The 18,768-nt window shown below is 42.8% G+C and overlaps 1 protein-coding gene across 2 annotated transcripts in view; it reads right to left on the bottom strand.

Annotated features, from left to right (window-relative positions):
- SCRN1 (secernin 1) overlaps nucleotides 1–17,703 on the bottom strand; it is a 56,600-nt gene extending 38,897 nt beyond the window's left edge. For both annotated transcript variants that reach the window (XM_045008145.1, XM_045008146.1), the window contains exon 1: nucleotides 17,578–17,703. The gene's annotated coding sequence lies outside the window, so the exon portion shown is untranslated. The remainder of the gene's footprint in view (nucleotides 1–17,577) is intronic.
- Nucleotides 17,704–18,768: the final 1,065 nt, after the last annotated feature.

Raw genomic sequence — 18,768 nt, 5'->3', positions numbered from 1 at the left:
CATCATCTAATAAACCTTCTGTTTTACAGTCTGGCTGAGAGTCACATCTGACTGCCGAGTTGGGGTGCAGGGACCTCTGGCTGCCCCAGGACCCCGCCTGGGCGGACTCACTGCGGAAAGTGCATGGTGTGGAAGGGCATGCTGAATGCTCTTATATAAATCCATGGTACGCCCACATCTCGAATACTGTGTACAGATGTGGTCTCCTCACCTCAAAAAAGATATTCTAGCACTAGAAAAGGTTCAGAAAAGAGCAACTAAAATGATTAGGGGTTTAGAGAGGGTCCCATATGAGGAAAGATTAAAGAGGCTAGGACTCTTCAGTTTGGAAAAGAGAAGACTAAGGGGGGACATGATAGAGGTATATAAAATCATGAGTGATGTTGAGAAAGAGCACAGGGCCTGGGGCCCCAACATTGGTGGGGCTGAGCCCAGCTCCTGGATTATTGGTGGGGCCTGGGCCCCACGGGCCCATATAACTCGCCGCCCCTGCAGGGGTAGGCAACCTACAGCACGCATGCCAAAGGCGTCACGCAAGCTGATTTTCAGTGGCACTCACACTGCCCGGGTCCTGGCCACCGGTCTGGGGGCCTCTGCATTTTAATTTAATTTTAAATGAAGCTTCTTAAACATTTTAAAAACCTCATTTATTTTACATACAACAAGAGTTTAGTTATATATTATAGACTTGTAGAAAGAGACCTTCTAAAAACATTTAAATGTATTACTGGCATGCGAAACCTTAAATTAGAGTGAATAAATGAAGACTTGGCACACCACTTCTGAAAGGTTGCCGAACCCTGATCATGTAAATTCAAGAGAAAATTATTCAAGACACAATACAAACAGTACAAGCTTCCCTAAAAAGAAAGGTGTTACAGTGAAAACATTTGGGAAAAAATGCAACTGTTTACTTTGGTACTTCTATAGCTCATAACTATGGTCAGAGTACCTCCCAAATTAATAAAAACGAGATCTGCCCCTTCTCTGTCTGCAGGAATCACTTGAAAAGTAGCAGATTTAGTCGAAAGCATATGATCAAAACGTTCCCAACAACCATTGCTTAAGTTATAGCAACGACTCTCTCAAATTTGTAGTGCTGTCTTTGGTCATTGACTTAGATAATATCTGAAAACCTGAGACATCATGCATGCCACGCAATTCAAGACTTGAAACAAACATTTTTAAAACTATAAATAGAAGTGAGCAAACAGATTTTTTTTTATTTGATTAGGTGGCTAACCTGAAATCCAGAAACAATTTTGTTTTTTTTTTTCTTCACCAACATAAAAAAAAAAACCCAAAGATTTCATTTTGAGTTTAAAAAAAACCAATAAACCATTTTTAGTTTTTGGTGGGGCTCGGGGTTTTTTTGGTTAAACTAAATTTCTAAGCAAAAGACTTTGAAACAAAGATTAAACATTTCAAAAATATTGAAGAAAAAATCCTTTGTTTCCAGTGGAAACTATTTGCCAAATTCAACCTAGATTCCAAAAATTACCTGATTTTAGGGTAGAGATCATTCAACTCTTCCTGGACGATGAGTCATATTGTCACTAGTAGGTTAGGGTCACAGGGACAAAAGGTGGTATTGGAGCATTACAGTGCTGACAGGACTCCCTCACATATTATCCCTGACTTACAGCCTACCTATTGGCTTGGCTCACCTAAATAACATGCAACATTAAAAAAGCAGATATTTGACATTCTGCAAAATGCTGAAGCCCCTTTCAGCATAAGCAATTTTCTCAACAGTGAGGTTTTCGGCACATTAAGGACAAACTGTACTTATTTTGCTCACACTTTGAAAGCTGATACAGTTTCAACCAGCCTCAAATTAAGCTCTATATACTGTAGTTCTGATTTTATTCACTTCAGCAAGTGCTTATTCCCTTTTTAAAATGTATCTATAGTATTTTCCTGATTCTACAGTAAGTTGTATGATACACCTTGTAATCACAGCCAATTTTACTGGAACCAATCTTCCAGTGTGCCAAGTACACAAGTTTTGAGTGCTAGTGTTTGCGTCGAGACCTTTACATACCACATTTGTTGAATATGTATCCAGCCACTTGTTTAAAAGGTTCAATCTCTAACGGTGCTCCAGCATGTCCATTATAACGTCCAACATGGGAAATAACTTTCCCACAGCAGACTTCACTGCAACTGACAGGACAGTAAAAACAGAATCTCTAGTGCTCTGGATTTTTTAAAACTACCTTACAATCTTCCCCACTGCTGGAGTTCTCTTTGCCCCAGTGCAGATATGTGTATGAAGTAAACAGCAGAGAAATATTGCAACCTAAAATAAAGCTCTTCACTTCATATACTGGCAATCTGGCTGGCAAAACTGATTAATATTCTCCTTACTTTTTTCTTCTATAAATATACTTAAGAGCCTGACACTAAACTCTTGTTCTATGCATACATATATGGATGGGAGCACATACAGTTTGTTGGGTAGGAGTTTTGCCTCATTCAAACATGCATCACTGACACTTCAATTTCTGCCCCCTTCAGTTTGTTCAGAATGCTGCTGCTAAACTCCAACTTCTTTGCCCATCTGGCTGATCACATAACAACCTTCTCTGAATGCCTCCATTGACTTATCATGTGATATCATAATTCAGCTTCTCACAACCTTCAAAGCTCTACATACTGTTTATCTCTAGTTAAGTTCTGCGATGAACCTCCCCCGTCTTTCCACCAGTGCCCTCAGCCTCCTCAGTTTTATCAGATTCTCACAATCACCTCCATGCCTTCTTCCATGCATATTATGTCCTCCCGGAGCTCATCTTCAAGGTCTCTACTCTATTCATATTTAAGACTTAAAGACCCGCTTCTGTCATACTGTCTGTACTGAATTCAGTTGGCTTGTATATACAGTTATCTATTGTCCCTCCTTCCCTAACCTGTACTTGTCATCCTTAGATGGTCCTCTGAACAGGGATTGTTCTTAAGTCTTTGGAAAGACTAGCACATAGCATGAGCTACTGTAAATACACTTAGAAGAATGTCTCTTGCTATATTGTCACAACTACAGAGGCATATTTTGTGTTACTTCAACATTTTCTAGCGCACAAACCCATATTCTCGTACATATACTATTCATACGTAAACTGTATAGTGCTCCGGTGTGGACACTTCTATTTAACCAAAGAAACTCTCCATGACTGTGCTAACTTAAACTTGCACTACATGATCACTGGCACTGTTCTAACATGTTTCTCCGAAACACAGTGCTTAGATGCAGCAATTCTTGGAAACCAGTATAGGCAGATGTGATAGCAGTCAATGGCTTTTGTTCATTAAACATAGGTAACTGCTGGCTTTCAATATTGTGAAATAGACATCACACCATTAAGAGTTAAACAGAGGTACCTACTGCCAATTTAAGGTTAAAAATCCTTATCTTCAGCCAGTGTAAATTATTCATAACAATGGAAGTACACAGATGGACAACAGCTGTAGGTCTGGCCCTGTACCAGAAAGTTTTAATTTCCCCACATTCTTTGTGTGAGCAGTTAAGTAGTTCCAGGTAGGTTATTTGTGAAAGATTGATAATACACTGGTCTGATGTAGATCAGAAGAGACAGTATGAAAATCAGAAAACAATCCAATTCTGCAGTGATATCTGAAGTGACAACTCACAAGTAATGAATATTATTTGACTGATTTCACTCATCAAGTGGAGTTTGATAAAAATTAAGTATAAAGGGAACTTGGCTTTATATGCTGTTACCTTTGTATTTCTTTAGCTGTCTTCTGGTTACCACGGCAGTCTACTTAATGTGTGCCTGTACAATATGAAGAACCTTTGATTTAACGTGTTCCTTTTTTTTCCAATATAATCTCTCATTGTGATAAATTTCATTTAAAGATCGCAGAATTAAACTCAGTTTGACAAAGTCACCATTAGGAGCTAATCTGTGTAATACTTTGCTGCAGAAAGAAGATATAGAACAGAATGTCTTAGAGCCCTACACAACACACTGGATGTCCCACTGTGAAACATCAGCTATGACCTATATTAGAGTTTTAGAAGCCACGAGAGTCTTAACAACAGGATCAAGTTTTTGAATCAGCCTGTGCCATATTTTTTACCTAAAACTATGTCAAGGCAGATATGGATTACAAATCTAGAGATTTTACATTTTAAAGTTGAGATTTTACATCTATCAGAGTCCACAATCTTTGATTTATGTAGATATTTGCACTGGCTTCATTTCCATTATATGAGTGCCTTACAAATTCTAAGTTATATTAAGAAGGATATTAAGTTCTCATTAGACTCTCTCATGTTATTTATCCACATAGGATTAAGTTCTCAAAGCGAAATATGGGGAACACAGCAGCCATTATTGTTCACTGAGCCTGTGCAGAGGAGGGTAGTGACACAGGTGAGACACTACAGTCATCTAAATAAATCTAAGTGATGCATGTGCTGTTCCTGGTTTTGGTTTTTATAACCAGTGCTGTCACAGCACTGCAGACATAAAGGATAGATTGCAATATCCTGCAGGATATTGCATCTTTAATAGGCTCACTCCATTGTACAGAATCTCTGGACTCATCAACACTGTGTATACATGCATACACCCCTTTATTTTCATATTTTAAAAAGCCAAAGACACTGAAATATCTTCCATGTATTTCCCATTTTAAGTGCCAAAATTTCTTTAACTGAAGTAGAAGGGTGAATGGAGAGGAAAGGTGAATGGAGAAGGAGACATCTCCATTTTTTTTTAAATGGACAACTATATTTGATATTGGGACAGAGGTAAAGACTCCTAAAAATGGAATGAGAGACTTAAATTACCTATGAGTTTTAAAAGAGAGATTTCAAGGCCAGATTGTATCATTAGATCATCTATTCTGACCTCCCATAGATCTCAGGCAATTAACTTCACCCAGTTACCCCTGTAACTTGACTAAAGCATACTTCCCAGAAAGGCATGAAGTCTTGACATGAAAACATCAAGCAATGGAGAATTTCTTCCCCTTGGCAGTTTGTTCCAACATTTATCACCTCACTGTTAAAGTATTTGTGCATTATTTCTACTCTGAATTTGTCTAGCTTCAGCTTCCAGCCACTTGTTCTTGTTATGCCTTTCTCTGCTAGATTAATGAGTCCTTTAGTACCTGATATTTTCTCCTCATGGAGATATTTATGCACTAATCAAGTAACCTCTCAATCTTTTTGATAAGCTAAATAGATCAAGCTCTCTGATGCTCTCCTATTTTTTTTCACCCCTTGGATAATTTTGGTGGATATTTTCTGCACCCTCTCCAGTTTTTCAACATCTTTTTTAAAATTTGGGCACTAGAAATGAGGCAATGTATTGCTATTGGTCCCCCCAGTGCCAGAGGTGTTTGTCTAACCTATTCTTAACCTCCAATGAGGCTCTTGGAAGCCTATTCCAGTGCTTACCTATCTTTATTGTTAGAAAGCTTTTCTTAATAGCTAACCCAAATCTCCCTTGCTGTAGATCAGGGATTGGCAACCTTTGGCATGCGGCTCGCCAGGGTAAGCCCCCTGGAGGGCTGGGCCGGTTTGTTTACCTGCTGTGTCTGCAGGTTCAGTGATTGCAGCTCCCACCTGCTGCGGTTTGCCGTCCCGGGCCAATGGGGGCTGCGGGAAGCAGCGCGGGCTGAGGGATGTGCTGGCCACTGCTTCCCGCAGCCCCCATTGGCCTGGAGCGGCAAACGACAGCTAGTGGGAGCTGCGATTGGCCGAACCTGCGGATGTGGCAGGTAAACAAACTGGCTCGGCCCACCAGGGGGCTTACCCTGGTGGGCTGCGGGCCAAATGTTGCCGACCCCTGTTGTAGATTAAGCCCATTACTTCTCCTACCTCCACTGGACAGAGAGAACAATTGATTACAGTCCTCTTTGTAACAGCCCTTAACATATTTGAAGACTTCTCAGGTTGTCCCCTCCCCGCCAATCTTCTTTTCTCAAGACTAAACATGCCCAGTTGTTTTTTTTTAAACTTTTCCTCAGGGGTCAGGTTTTCTAAACCTTTTATCATTTTTGTTTTTCTCCTCTGGACTCTCCAATATGTCCACATCTTTCTTAGGGTAGGTCTATACTTACCTGCCGGGTCGACGCGTAGAGTTCGACTTCTTGGAGTTCGAACTATCGCGTCTCTAGACGCGATAGTTCGAACTCCGAACGCGCTCCCGTCGACTCCGGAACTCCACCACCGCAAACGGCGGTGGCGGAGTCGACGGGGGAGCTGCGGACTTCGATCCCGTGGCGTCTGGACGGGTGAGTAGTTCAAACTAAGGTAGTTCGAGTTCAGCTACGCTATTCGCATAGCTGAACTTGTGTACCTTAGTTCGACACCCCCCCTAGTGTAGACTAGGCCTTAGTGTGTTGCCCAGAATTGGACTCCAGCTGAGGGCTCACCAATGCTGAGCAGACTGGGAAAATTACTTTCAGTGTCTTACACACAATACTCCTGTTAATACACCCTAGAATATTGGTCTTTTTCGCAGTTTCATCACATTGCTGACTTGGCTTGTTAGAATCCTTTCATCTGCGAGAGACAGTGGGAATTGCGGCCTATGATGTAGATGGTTTGCAATGTGACTGAGTAGTCCAATCTGAGATTTGCATGATCTTTGGCAGTTATTGCAAATGTATGTACATTGGTTGGGAGCTGCTTGCTTCCTATGGGCTCTTTTCTCTTCAAGCTATAGTAGCCAGCTTCTGTCATGGACTTTGATACCCTGATTGAGACAATGGTGCCACTTGTTACGATCACTTGCCAAGATTTCCCATTGGTCAGGATCAATTCCAAATTCCTTCATAATCTCACTTGCATGTGTCTTTATAGTGAAGCTTGGGACGTCCTGTTGTTCCCTCTGATAGCTCCCCATATAGCATGTCCTTGGGTATGCGTCCGTCTTATTGCTGACTCATTCAATTTGTTATCCACTAAAACCTCTAGATCCTTTTCAGCAGTACTGCCTCCTTGATAGTTATTCCCTGTTTTGTAGTTGTGCATTTGATTTTTCCTTCCTTGGTGCAGTGCTTTGCACTTGTCTTTACTGAATTTCATCTTGCTGATTTCAGACCAGTTCTCCAATTCATCCAGATTGTCTGAATTCTAATCCTGTCCTCCAAGTGGTTGGAACCCCTCCCAGCTTGGTGTCATCCACAAATTTTATGAGCATACTCTCCATTCTGTTATCCAGGTCATTAAACAAAAATATTGAATACTGTAGTCCCAGACCCAAGACATGCTCTTGCAGGCCCCCACCAGATACGTCCCCTCCGTCTGACCGTAAATCATTGCTTGTTGAGTACAGTTTTTCAACTGGTTTTGCATCCACCTTATAGTAATTTCATCCAGACCACACTTCCCTAGAGTGTCATGTGCATCTGTGTCAAAACCTTATTAAAATCAAGATCATCACATCTACAGCTTCCCCCTTCCACTAGGCCAGCAACCTGTCAAATAAGGAAGTTAAATTGGTTTGGCATGATTTGTGCTAGACAAATCCCACGTCTATTACTTATAAACCTTTTATCCTCTAGGTGCTTAAAAATGAATTGTTTAATAATTTGCTCAAATGTCTTTCTCAGTATCAAAGTTAGGCTGACTGGTCTAATTCCAAGCTCCTCTTTCTTCCCCTTTTTAAAGATAGGTACTATGTTTGTCTGCACCCATCTTTGAGAACCCATGGGGGATAATTGCTAACAGTTCAAAGATTATTTCAGCTAGTTCCTTAAGCACCTGAGGGTGCATTTCATCAGACCCTGCTGACTTATGTAAATATTTTTAAAGTTAGATGCATTCAATCTAGTCTTATACATTCAAGGATCTCATTAGCCCTATTTGCCAGAGCCTTACACTAGGAAGAAATACTTTATTTAGTTTCAGGATTGCTACACAATATGTAGCAAAGAATGAGTTTTTGGAAACCTCTGAATTCACTATATAGATATGTGAGATCACCAAAATGGATATATATTGCCAGGGCTGGCTCCAGGCACCAGCATTCCAAGCTGGTGCTTGGGGCGGCAATGTGCAAGGGGCGGCAGACCCTGTTGTTTTGCCCCACACAGCGTGCCGAATTGCCGCCGTGGATGGCAGGGATAGTCCCTGTGTCCTTAGGGCGGAAGGCGCGTTTCCGCGGCAGCGGCAATTCGGTGGCAGCTTCTATGTGTAGCTGTCCGCAGCGGCTTCAGCTAAACATAGAAGCCGCCGCCGAATTGCCGCCTCCGCGGAAACATGCCTGCTGCCCTAAGGGCACACGGACTGCCCCCGCCACCCATGGTGGCAATTCGGTGTACTGCTCGGGGCGGCGAAAACTGTAGAGCCGGCCCTGTATATTGCATGGGCGGCTTTGTGAGATGGTATTCATGAAAACCTTCACCTATGGATACAGAGGATAGTTACATTCCCAATTACGTCCTTTCCAAAAGTCCCAAGTGTAGGTTGCCAAAAAAATGTCTTTTTTGTAATTTTTTTCCCCCATGGAGAACTTTATTCCCAAATGCACTTTAAGGAAAAATGCATTATTAAATTCCATAACACAACTGCACCTACATGTGAGCCGTTTGCTCAAACAACTAACCAATACCACGTTTTCCTCTGACTAAGGTGTAAGTAATGGCTCTTACCACATTTTATGGTCATCTAGTTATAAGTGTGTCATTATTTTAAGTCTTTGATATAAAAATTTAAGTTGGTGCAAACAAAGTTTATTGACCCAGTGATAAAGGAAGGGTTTTTCAGAATGCACTAGACACTCTCAAAACTAGTTGAGGCAATTTTTATTGTGTATCTGCAATTTAATTTTAAGATTAAATTCTGTTCTTCAAAGATTTCAGAAGAGGAGGCAGCAGAGACAAGGTCTAAGGCCAGAGAAAAAGGGAAATGAAATGGAGGAAATGAGGGGAGAGGGCTTAGTTCTTGGGAAAGAAACACTTTTTTTAAAAGTAGGTATTCACTTTGTGCTAGAGTTGCTACAGGAATGAAGTGAGGTGGGATGGTGTTTTCAGAGGAGGTAGTCCATGAGCATTTCAAGAAGTAGTCCTCAAACTTTTCCATAGTGTGAACTCATGTCCTAGGCCAACAGGACTCTTACATAAGGAAAAGCAGCCACAGCAGGAAAGATGGTCCAAGGTTTGGGGCTCTGGCCTGGTACTTGGGAGGCCCATGTTCAACTCCCTGCTCTGCTCAGGCTTCCTGTATGGCCTTGGGCAAGTCACTTGGGCCTGGTCTACACTTAAATTTTGCTGTAATAGCTATGTCTGTTTGCAGTGTGGAGAGAAAAAATAAATTAATCACACCCCTAAAAGACATAGATATGCCAGGAAAAGTCCAAGTAGTATAGACACAATTATACCAGCAAAACAGTGCTCTTGCTCTTACAGCTTATTTCATTTGGGAACTGGAAAACTTTTGGTGGTATAAGCTGCATCTCCCCGACACGGCTTGCCAGAACAGTTATCTGGCAAATCCCTTCTAGTGTAGCCAGGGCCTATATCTCTGTGCCTCCATTCTCCAGTCTCTAAAATGAAAAGAATACTTCTCTACCTCACAGAGGTCTGCATTAGAGACAATGAGACACTATTTTGCTAATGGAAGGCCAAAGTAATAGATAGACTTAGAGCATGATGACTTCCTCCAAGACATCTGGAAATTTGACCAGGATGATTTGGAGCCAGTTTAGGAACTACGAGCTAAATAAGCTATGTTTTTATAATGCTTACATGTATGGTCTTGGTTTAGCGTCCCCCAAAAAGTCAACCATGTGTACTAAGGACATGATTTCCAAACGCCCTTAACTTGATCAAGTCACAGTCAATTTTGTCCAGAATAAGGCCACAGATTGCTTCTCTGCAAGAATTACTTCCATACCTAACTTCAGATCTCAAAGGTCAGCCATTTTCACTATTCAAAAACAAAAAAATTCAAATGGAAAAAGTGTATTTTCAGCCTCTCCAATTTCAAGCATCACTGAACCGTTTTTACTCAAGCTATTTTAAAGAATGTAGACACCAAGCAAAGAAATTTCCATTACAAGTTTCACAAAGTTATAATCTATGTGAACACAGGTCTTGATAGTGGATGCTTTTATAGGGGTTGTTCCTCAATTTTACTTGGAAATATTTATCTAGTGTATTAGAATTACAAATACTTAGATATTAATACTTTGCAATGCCTTCCTGTTTAGCCAATCTGACTCTTATTTCTAGGAAAGTAAGATTGCATGCAAGTGTTTTTTGCCTACGACTGGTCCTTTGTCTTCAGATTGCAAAAACAACAGTCTTACAGTGAAAATGCAGCATTTCAGTAACTAGGAAACAGTCTACAGAAAAACTAGACAAGTGTGGGAAAGCTGGGTCAGAATAAAAGTCTGTCTTGACATTTAACTACTGTTTACTGAACTGAATGAATACTCAGTCTTTGCACTGTTTTAATTGTGTCTTGACAAAGCGCCCTGCAGCTTTGTCTCAGTGAAACCAAAAAATTCTCCCCATAGTGTCATATATTAAAAGATCTTTAGATTTAATATGAAAAAGGCAGGTTGGCTAGGGTTTTGGGGTTAAGTGATTTTGATATACAAAGCAGGTATCTGGCCAGTAGATTTATTTAACATTTCCTGAACAGTGGAAACTCAAAATTCATAATCTCCACACAAGCTATTTCTGTCTATAGACCTATTTCTTTAAGGAGTATAACAGAGCACTGCTGTGCTACAAGGAAATATTAAAAATAAGTGGTGGTTCTGCACCAACTGTGTTCTGATTCATCACAATGGAGAAGTATTATAGTTTGGTTGGATTGATTCTTTATCAAATATTAATTTTAAAAATACAAAATGTTACAATACATCAAGGTGTTCCCCCACAAAGCCTAACATGAAAGCCCAAAGTGGTCTCTACATTTCCTACAGCTACACAATCTCTTCACGGACATCCTCCAACATCTCTCAAAGTAACACCAAAACAATCAGTATGATGGATTTTCAAACAATTTTCCTTGGTTTGTCTTAGCTGAGATCATATGGGCTCATCTTTACTAGAAAGTTAGGTAGTAATAGAACATGACATGGAGGAGGAGGAATTTTAACATGGGAGTTACGACTTAGCAGTCAATGTAGACAAGTTGTGTGTGTACATGTTAGCTTGTCATTGGTAAAACCCTATGGAAACTAAGTTAATATTGTGTCAGCTGATTGTGGTTAACAATAACATGACAGATTGTCCCTGTCTTCACTGACTTAGGATTTATTAACACAACTTGACTCAGTTTGTTTTAGCACTGCCTAAAAGGTCTAGTGAAGGAGCACATAGTTGGTTTACACACACTTGCTCATTATTCCATCCTACATAATCCACTATTGGACTCTTTGGTCCTTGATTTCCCTGGTGTTAATCACTGTTTTTATTTCCATTAAAGTGCCCTGCAAAAGGGTTTTTTAATCTTTAAAGAACTCTACATTTACATCTTTAATGCTTGCTAAGAGCAATACTCAAGTCACTCACCAATACATAAAATCCTTCAGTGCCTCCCATCCTAAGACAAAACAAAAGTCTTAAAGGAATGGGATGAAATGAAGTTTTGGATCCCCCTCCCCAATCATCCTATAACAGCCAGCCAAGTTTCATAAATAAGACCCTCCAAATCTTGCCTTGAGAACAAGAAAAAAATAGCCTCTGCTAGGGCCAGAGATATTACAGAACTTAAAGGAGTACACACTTCAACCATCAGAAATTGTTTACACCAATGGCTATTTATATAGCACCAACAGTATGCTGTGCTACAACTTCTCTAACTAGAAAAGGTTTGTTACTGGCCACCTTACAGATCACAGCTGAGATCACCTATGTTGTCTGTTAATAGTCTTCAGTGGGAGGAAACTGAAGACAGGGTTTGGGTTTTTTTGTTTTTTTTTCTTCCCCAGTGAAGGTCCTCAGCATTGGAATTTGCTTCTTCCCTGACAGGAAAGCCTAAGTAGGCTGACATTCAAGGTGCACCACATGTTGTCTTGGGCATTTCTGTGCTGGTGGAGAGAAAACGGGTTCAGCTTTGTTGAGATAGGGAAGTTAATTGTGGACTTTGTAATAATTCAAATAACATTTTACATATACCTAGAGTAGAAATCTTTAACATTAGTGTGTATATTACGTAATCTGAGATGCCAATCTCTTTTACAAGTCTGGCAGTGTCTTGACAGTACTTGTATGTACAAATTATTAAAGATACATGACCATCATATCCTGCAGAAGAGGAAACTGATGACCCAAAATACACCTAATAAAAGCAAGATTCATTCAGCAGCAGGGCTGGAACAAAGAAGAGAATCCGATATGCAAGTCACAAAGAGATAATGGTTCACAACTTGAGGCACTGGAAGGTTTTAAAAATTGAAAAAATATGCAATGTTATGCTTAGAGCCCTGTGCGGATACAAAAATGCGGATCCGCGTCTGCCAGAATCAACATGCATCCGACTTGCGATCCGCTAGCCGCATTTTACATGTATCCGCAACTGTAGCAGCAAGCTGTTTCACAAGCGGGGGAAGAGGACAGAGATGAGTGAGCAGGGAGGATCTTGCAGGGAAGAGGCGGCGCAAGGGCAGAGACTGGAGCTAAGGGGCAGTGCAGGGGCGGGGTCTTGAGGTGAAGGGGCAGCACAGGGGCTGGAGGGAAGGGGCATCACATCACGTGCTGCTCCTGGAAGCTCACGAGTGATGGCAGCAGCACTACTGCATCATGGCAGGGCAGAAGGGTGGGGCCCCAGGGCCCCGCCCGCACCAATCGCTGGGGGTGGGCCCTGCTGCCCAGGAGCCAGCGGGCCAGGAGCATGGCCAGTGCTGCCGGGCCAGGCCATGGTCAGAACACTGGCACTGCCTGAGGGGCCCGAACTGCTGGACAAGAAGCAGCACGGCAAGCAGGTGCTGGACAGCCCTGACTCCAGCCTGCTGCCCAGCCCCAGCCACTGGCTGCTGGCTTCCGGCCCCGAGTGCGCTGCATCCCCCATGCTGCCTGGGCCACATGCCGTGGGACAGGTGCCGCATGTGACTGACTATCCGCATCTGATTGACTATCCGTGGATATTAAGCAGATATCCATGGATTTGCAGGGCTCTCATTTATGCTGTGACTATATTGGGGTGGGGTGGGGGGGGATCTGCAGTAAAAGAAATCTTATTTGTGCATAAAATGGCTAAGAGGAGAGTGGTCTTGTGGACAAAGCACAGGACTTTAGGCATGGTATGTATTACATGCTGCATATTCAGACAGAATACACAATTTAAATCACTTCTGTAGAGCAGGGTTAAAGGAGGCAGAATGAGGAACAGAATATAGATAGAGGAGGTAGCCATATTATGCTGCACTGTATATTGACACCAGCATCTATGTGTTTGAAACTTACAGGTGTAGGTAATTTAATTAATGTTGTGTTGTGTTCTCTGTTGGGTTTATGAATAGGTTATCAAGCATACTTTTGCATGCATAGGTTCTGGAACTAGGGATGCTGCCACATCCCCTGGTTTCCATCATGTACAGGGTTTACAGTTTGGTTCAATGGCTCGTAGTACCCCCACTATACAAATTGTTCCAGCACCCCTGTTTGCATGTGCCTATTTTTGTCTGGGGGAGGGAGAGGAGGCACAGCCAAAACTTATAACTCAAACAGGGGACTCAGCTCAAAAGGTTTGAAAACCGCTGACTTAAAGGATGTGTTGACCCATTACACAGGAGGAGAATTTACTCTTGGGGGTATTCTGCACCACTGTGCGTGCATAATTAATGAGCCATGCATATTTTTAAGTTTGGGGGCAGAAAAAAGCTTCTGCTGGAAAGTTGCTGCAGTTCTGCCTTTGCCCACCAGATAGAACAGAGCAGCAGCTCCTGGCCAGCTAGGGAAGAGAGAGAGCCTGCCTTCTTCACAGTGCCCATTGGGCCAGGTCAGGAGACAGGGTCTATGGGGAGAAAGACAGCGTAGGGCTGGGGGGTCAGATAGGGGCTCATAAGGGCTAGGGGGAGAGGACAGACTGGGTCAGGAGCTAAATGGCAGTGAAAGTGCAGGGCCACAGGTGGGAGGGATATGCAGGGCCACATACGGATGAGGGTGGCTGAGTGGGGGCACAGAGACACATTGAGACAGGGGAGGAGGTGCAGGGTCACATGGGGATGGGGGAGTGGGTGTGTTGAGTGGGGGGTGAAGGGACACGTGGACAGGGCTACAAGGACACATGGGGACAGGGACAGATGTGCCAGACTGAAGGAGAGGCTAGGGGGTCAGCCAATGTCTGCATGGGGGAAGCTCCCTAACAATCCCTTCCCACCTCCCAAAAAACCCTGTTCCATACTTTTCCCACTCATACCCAACAACCCTCAAAGTTCACACCCAAGCTCCCTCCTAGCAATTACTTCCCTCTTCCTCAGTCCTTCATTACCCCTGACTCCCCCAAGCCTTTGCATTGCTTTTGAGGGGAGTGGGAAATACAGTTCTGTATTGTAGTTTAAATGAATTATTACTCAGTTCTGTATTAATATGCCTAGTAAGGAATCTATTGGTCAAAAAGCATTTCCTGAATCGTTTTTGTTGTCCGTATTGTTACAGAAATATTTGCTGACACGTATTTTGAAATAAAGGACCAAAAATAATTGAAACTGGTGTGATTAGATTGTGTTATCTTGACAAATAAAATATGCAGAATTTGAAAATACTGTGCACAGAATTTTTAATTTTTTGTTGCAGTATTCCCCCAGAAGAAAGAATTTCACCCTACATGCATACCTTGCTAATTCACACTGACCAGGTCATTTCACATTACTGAAAATTGCATGTCTGTGAGTAGGTGAACAAAAAAGGCAGAGAATGCATCAAAAGTATTTTGTTCATTTACTTTAAAAGATATAGTTCAGTTTGTGTTGATAGCACCATAACTGAGCACAGTAAGTGTACCTAGTATGGCTTGTAACAATAATTACTAAACAAAAACACATCACTGCAGAACTCTGCTGTTTAAATGGCATCAGAGAAACAGGAATAGGCAGCAATTTTTGGTGCTAATTGTGAATGTGTATGTTCCTAAAGTTCTACTGTATTTACAGAGATTTAAGGAGCATCAGATCACCCCGAGATAAAAATCTGGCCTTTGAGGCCACATTAAATAGAACTGTGTCTACAAGAAACAAGTCAATATTGAAAGTTTACAAAATATAAGTGAGTGTATTAATTCCGTATCAACTGTATGCAGTTAAGTTTTTTCTGGGTAGCTAGGTTCACCAGCTCTTTTCAGAGAGTTAAAGTAAATATTAAAAAAATAGTCATGCCTTGTTTTAGCTGTAAAAATATATTGTCCTCCAAAATTTCTGCAAATATAAAACAAGCTCATAAACTGTAAATGGATTTGCTTACTTATCAGACATTTTGTAACTTGTCTATTTTCAGATTGTAAAAGGTGGCTTTGGGACCTTAACTGCTTGACAGATTTTATCTACTTTAGCAGTGTTACATGTGACTGAATTAAGCTCTCTCCAGGCTTGGATGCTCTGAAATCAATGAGTGTCTTGTTTTCAATGGGAGAAAGCTCAAGCCCCTTCAAATACTTGGTTTTGTTGGGGTTTCTTTTGTTTTTGACTGCAGCAGTTTGTTGTTTAGATATGTTTTAAAATTAGAATTAAGAGGAAATAAAGCAATAATTATCCACAGCATGTGCCTTGATGGCTGTCAGCAGTTAGTTAACCCTATTCCCATAAATTTCTAACAAAAGATTAATAAGGTTATTATAGTTGTTGGTATTATATTAATTTAAGTTATTAGTTCACATTACAGTATGAAGAGATTTATACGTTTTCCTATTTGCGTCTGTTACAACACAATTGCTTCTCTCTTATCAAATCTAAGGCCCCATATGGTGCATGGCTTTACTCAAATGAGTAGTCTTATTAATTTTGGTGTGACTGTTCATGCGAATAAAAGTTATATCTTTTCATGTTTTGAAGATTGGGGCCTTAATATGTAGCCTTAGCTGTCTTCCTCTTGAGCTGTTGCTAAAACATGTTATCCTTCTGAATTTTGGATATAAATATTGGTGTAAAGTCCATTTTATAAATATAAGTACAGTACCCAACTCAATACATTATAGATTATAGGTCCAATTCAGTAAATACTTGCACATGTAAGTAACTTTACTCACTGGACTAACTCCTACAAGCAAAATTAAGCATATATGAAGGGTTTCCAGGATTTCACGGTGACTGTAACTCTCTTTTTTTAAAAAAATGGAGCTTATCTTAAACCTTTTCTAACCACTTTTTAATTTTTTTTTTTTAAAGAATGATCAGAGATTCCTTTTTCATACTAGGGACAAGGACAACACTTACTGATGTCAGCCTCAACATTCAATGTCATTTGAGACCTTTACCTCTCATCCATACTCTTAAGATTCTGCATAGCAAGAACAAACATCAAAAAGCAAATAACTATTCGATCTTGGGCTTTGTGGTTAAAAAAAATCCAACAACTATTTAGGAAAAAAATTGCATTAGTGTCACAATAAGTAATCCACAAAAGCTGCATGCATTGCACCTGTACAACACACTTCTTCAGAATGCTACTGTACTTAAGTAAATAACGTGATATTTAAAAACTGCAAACATCACCTAACAAACCAGAATAAAATGCCCCACTTGTTCTCTGTAATCTGAACAAAACACACATCAATCACTCCACAGCGCATTAGTGTGGGACTCCCTGGCATGATATGTTCTAACACAATTAAAATCACTTCTGTAGAGCAGGGTTAAAGGAGACAGAATGAGGAACAGAATATAGATAGAAGAGGTAGCCATATTATGCTGCACTGTATATTGACATCAGGTCTTAACCCTGGTGGCTGAAATATTTGGAGTTTGTGGTCATATTAAGGAGTCACAATGGGTAAAGCAGACACGATTGTTCTAACACTATGGAAGCAGGTGAATGGAAAATTTCATACAGACCGTGAGCCACTCAGCAGACAAACAACTATTCAGGAACTCGAGAGGCTATAACCATAGGCCAAACATCTCTGGACACATCTGGTGCATGGGTAAGGCTATCCCCATACCGTACTCTTTATACTCCAGAGCTATAGTGACACACATGATGAGCTACGGTTATCTGCCTGGCTTAGACCCACCTAGCCCCATAGCGACGCACCGGGTAGGCAGGCTAACTCCGCAGCTCTGGAGCTTGTCCACATCCACCTGCCCTTCGCAGACCGCGGGGGGAGGGAGGGGGCGCAAACTATGGCAACGCTTTCCAAAGCGGGTCTGAAATAGGCGTTTGCAACTGAACAAAGCTTGCAAGCCAGCGCTGTGGCTCGGAAGATGGGCGCTCTCCAGCTGCGCCCCCGCTGAAGACAGCAATAAGCCGAGGGCCAGGGCTGGCTCCGCGCGCCCCGCTCCCCATAGCGGTGGGTCCCTCCCGCATGCCCCGGAGCCGGGGGCCCAGCGGGGGGGGGAGCCCCAAACCGGCTCAAAGGAGGCGTCTGCAGGCACCGCCAGCCCCTCCCCGGCTCCCCCAGGCAGAGGCGAGGGAGGCCGCGCATCTCACCTGCCAGGCGCTCGGGCTGCTCCCGGGCTCCTCTCCAGCTGCCCCGGGCTTGTGCTGCGATAGAAGCCGCGAGGGCGGCGCCGGCGGCCTCTCCAGGTAACAGCCGGGCTGCGGCTCACGGGAGCAGCCTCTCAGCAGCCAGCCCCGCCCGCTGCTTGCTCCGCGCCGGGGCAGGGCCAGGCGGGTGGCGGGAGGCGGGGCTCGCCGCTGCAGGAGCCCCGCGAGGCGGCTGGCGGAGGGACGGGGCCGGGCTGGGTCTAGGCGCAGGGAGCCCCGCGCTCGGGGGGTGCCCACGCCAGGCCGTGCCCCATGCAGGTCTCTTGCATTGCGTCGGGCCAGGGGGCAAATGACAGGCGCTCCGCGTGCACCCAGTTCCCCTCCCCGGCCTGGGGCCGCTTGGTGCACACGCCGGTCACGGGACATGAAAATTGGGCCAGCCACGTTTTGAACGGTTGGCCCAACTAAGAGCCGTCCACACACCCAGGACCAGCCGAGGATGTCTGCTGTCCTAGGGGGCAGACACATGCAGGAGGCCGCTAGGCGTCTCCCACATCTGCGGCCAGGACCCTCGCTCTGCACAGCCATGAGCCCGCCTCAGTCCCATCCAGCCACCTCCTGCCTAGAAAGAGCGATGCAAAACCTAGAAGGGAAGGGCAAAGGAAAGGTGGAGGTCAGGACTGGAGGGTTAGGATGAACAGAGAGCATCAAAGGCCAGAGTCTTCAGAGGAAGAGCAGGGACAAGCAGGGATAGGAGAAGATCCGAAGGGACTGGTGGAGTTGGAGGAGCAGCATAGGGGATAGGAAACATCAAAGGTCTAGTCTGACAATAGGGAAAGAATCAGTTTATTGACTCTTGTGTCAAAAGAAAAATCTGAAAGAAAAACAATATATGTTATTTCTGGAACTGTGCACTCTATAATTAACTTTCTCCCAGCACCCAGTCCACAGAAAGAAGTTAAAATCTGGATGATTTAAGGAATTTTTGTGAAGTAAGGGCAGCTTTGGACACTGCTTCCATGAATTGCTGTTATCCACCCTTATGGTCTGCGTGAAATGAATTTGCAATTCTCAGGCTGGTTCCAAGTGAGCAAATGTCCATATCACAGGAAATGCCCTCACAATTTGCGCCCTTATTGGCAGTCTCAGCAGCAAAGATAAGGACTAAGTGGGGATTTTGACTGAATTATTCGC

This window comes from Mauremys mutica, chromosome 2, assembly GCF_020497125.1.
Source record: "Mauremys mutica isolate MM-2020 ecotype Southern chromosome 2, ASM2049712v1, whole genome shotgun sequence".
NCBI lineage: Eukaryota > Metazoa > Chordata > Testudines > Geoemydidae > Mauremys > Mauremys mutica.
This window is presented reverse-complemented; position numbering and strand designations above follow the sequence as displayed.